The 2,714-nt window shown below is 36.3% G+C and overlaps 1 non-coding gene across 1 annotated transcript; it reads left to right on the top strand.

The window, feature by feature from the left end:
* Nucleotides 1–1,126: 1,126 nt before the first annotated feature.
* Nucleotides 1,127–1,232, top strand: LOC121228535 (small nucleolar RNA R71). The gene has a single exon (XR_005926111.1). It is a non-coding gene; the product is annotated as a small nucleolar RNA R71 (small nucleolar RNA).
* The last annotated feature ends 1,482 nt before the right edge of the window (nucleotides 1,233–2,714 follow it).

The raw sequence follows: 2,714 nt of genomic DNA, 5'->3' as shown, positions 1-2,714 counted from the left end.
AAAACTCCTTGGATCTTTCAATTTGTGGGGTAGCTTATTCTGTAGAATAGCTGAGCAGACTGCGTTTAGCTCCACATGCGATGCTTCGTCCAACTTCCGCTTATTTACTAAAATCTCTTTTAAAAATTTCATTGCATTTGGCATATGCGACAAAGCTTCAATAAATGGTAAGTTAATATGTACTTTTTTAAAAAGTTTTAGGAATTTACCGAATTGTTCATCTTAGCGGTCTTTCCTTATCACGTTAAGGTATGGCACACGAGGTTTATATTCGACAGTCACTGGTTTGTTTCTATTTTGATTTACCTCATCTCTCCCTTTGCTTACCACTGTTTCTTGCCTCGGTTCTGGTTCAGGCTCAACGATTCCTTCGTCATTTTGGATATTAATTGCATTGATTTGTTCCCTTGGGTTGGGTTCAGTGTTACTTGGCAAGCTACCTTGCCGTTGTTCGGATATTAGTTTAGAAAGCTGGCCTATCTAAGTCTCGAGTCCTTGGATCGATGCTTGTTGATTTTTAAGTGCTGTCTCGATATTTTGGAAACGGGTTTCTGACATTGATATGAATTTTGAGAGCATCTCCTCAAGGTTTGGTTTCTTCTCTTGTTGATAAGGTGGCTGTTGAAAACCCTCAGGATTTTGTGGCTTTTGATTCCCTTGACCACCCTAGGAGAAATTTGGGTGGTTCCTCCTACCTGCATTATAAGTATTACTGTATGGGTTATTTTGAGATCTAAAATTATTGTTACCCATATAGTTGACTTGTTCCTATTTGGTTGTGGGATTGAAGGATTGATATTCTATATGCACACCTCCTCCACTTGAGTCACACCTCATTACTGGATGTACCTGCATAGAACCAAGTAAACCATCAATCTTTTTATTGAGAAGTTCTACTTGATTTGACAGCATAGTAACTGAGTCGACATTATAAACACAGGTTGTTTTTTTTGGCTTTGTCCTCATAACTTTCCACTGATAGTTATTCAGTGACATCTTTTCTATAAACTCATAGGCATCTTCTGGTGTTTAATTGTTAATGGTTCCGCCAGCAGCCGCGTCAACCATTTGTCGAGTCGAGGGATTCAGACCATTGTGAAATGTTTGTACTTGTAGCCAAAATAGTAACCCATTAGGAGGGCACCTTCTCAATAACTCCTTGTATCTCTCCCATGCATCGTAAAGTGTTTCTAAATCCATCTGCACAAAAAAAGAGATATCATTATGTAATTTAGCCGTTTTAGCCAGCAGATAGTATTTTAGTAAAAATTTTTTAGTCATTTGCTCCCAAGTAGTAATTGACCCTCGTGGTAACGAGTTCAACCACTGTTTAGCGTTGTTCCTCAATGAAAAAGGAAATAACCGAAGACAAATGGCGTCATCAAAAATGCCATTGATTTTGAATGTATCGCAAAATTCCAGGAAATTTGCTAAGTGAGCGTTGGGATCTTCATCCTGCAAACCATCAAACTGAACAAACTACTGTATCATCTGAATAGTGTTAGGTTTTAATTCAAAAGTATTTGCAGCTACAACAGGTCTAACTATACTAGATTCAGTTCATGTTAAAGAAGGTTTAGCATAATCATACATAGTGCGTGGAGCAGGATTTTGATTAACCGCAATTGCAGGAGGTAGCTGATTGCCTTGATTTTCAGCCATCTCTTCGGTTAGGGGTTGAGCATCGTCTTCTTGCTCGTTCTCCGTGTATCGTAAGTTGCGCCTTATTTCTCTTTGATTTCTATGAACTGTACGATCGATTTCTTCATCAAAAAGTAATGGTCCCGACGAGTTTCTTCTAGTCAGAAACTATAAAAACCTGCCAAGAGAAAGAAAAGTAAATTAATAAAAAATAATAAAATTAAATTGCAAGGAAAATAAATGGCTAAAGTAATAAAAATTTAGCGTTCCTAATATTTTAGTTCCCCGAAAGCGGCGCCAAAAACTTGATCGCGTGATTCGTAACAAGTAATAAATATTTATAATGAAGATCAAACCTAAACTAACTATTATCACGACGAAAAGGCAAGCGCACCTATCGAAAAATAGTGTAGTAATGGCAAGACCGGGATATCGTATCCAAGGGAACCAAAAGTATTAGTAATAACTATCTTTTTATTATTTAACCTGGAAATAAGGAGGGGTTGTTTATTAAACTAATTAACTAAACTAATTAACTAATTAAAGTAAAGCAAAGAGAAAATTTGGAAAAATACTTGAAGAAAAGTAATTGATAAAGACGATACCCAAGAAGGAATCCACCTAGATTTCACTTGTTATCTGACTCTAAACCAGACGATTTATTCACTTGACTTGATCCGTGAGACTCCCTAACCTATATTATTATCTCTTTCGAGACTAATAACACCTAACCCTCAGTTGAATTAATCGAAATTTCTTTCTTAATTAAAACCCCTAGGGAAGCAGTAAATAGATCTATGGACTCTCATATTAGGTTTCACCCTGATCCGGTAAAATCTCGTAACCCTGTTTCTAGGCATTCGATCAACTCCGCTTAATTATGCCAAATTTACTCTTAGACAGGGACTTTTGCTCCTCTGCATAAGCACATCAAATCATGAATTAATACCCGAAATATTAACTCAAGCATTAAAACACATAATTAAGTACAAATCAAGTATTTATCATACAGTTAAGATAATAATAATAAGATCCATCATAGGTTTCAATCCCCTTACGTATCTAAGGAGTTT

This window comes from Gossypium hirsutum, chromosome A04 (assembly GCF_007990345.1).
Source record: "Gossypium hirsutum isolate 1008001.06 chromosome A04, Gossypium_hirsutum_v2.1, whole genome shotgun sequence".
Taxonomy (NCBI): Eukaryota; Viridiplantae; Streptophyta; class Magnoliopsida; order Malvales; family Malvaceae; genus Gossypium; species Gossypium hirsutum.
Note: the sequence above shows the minus strand (reverse complement) of the source record. Positions and strands in the feature narration are given on the sequence as shown.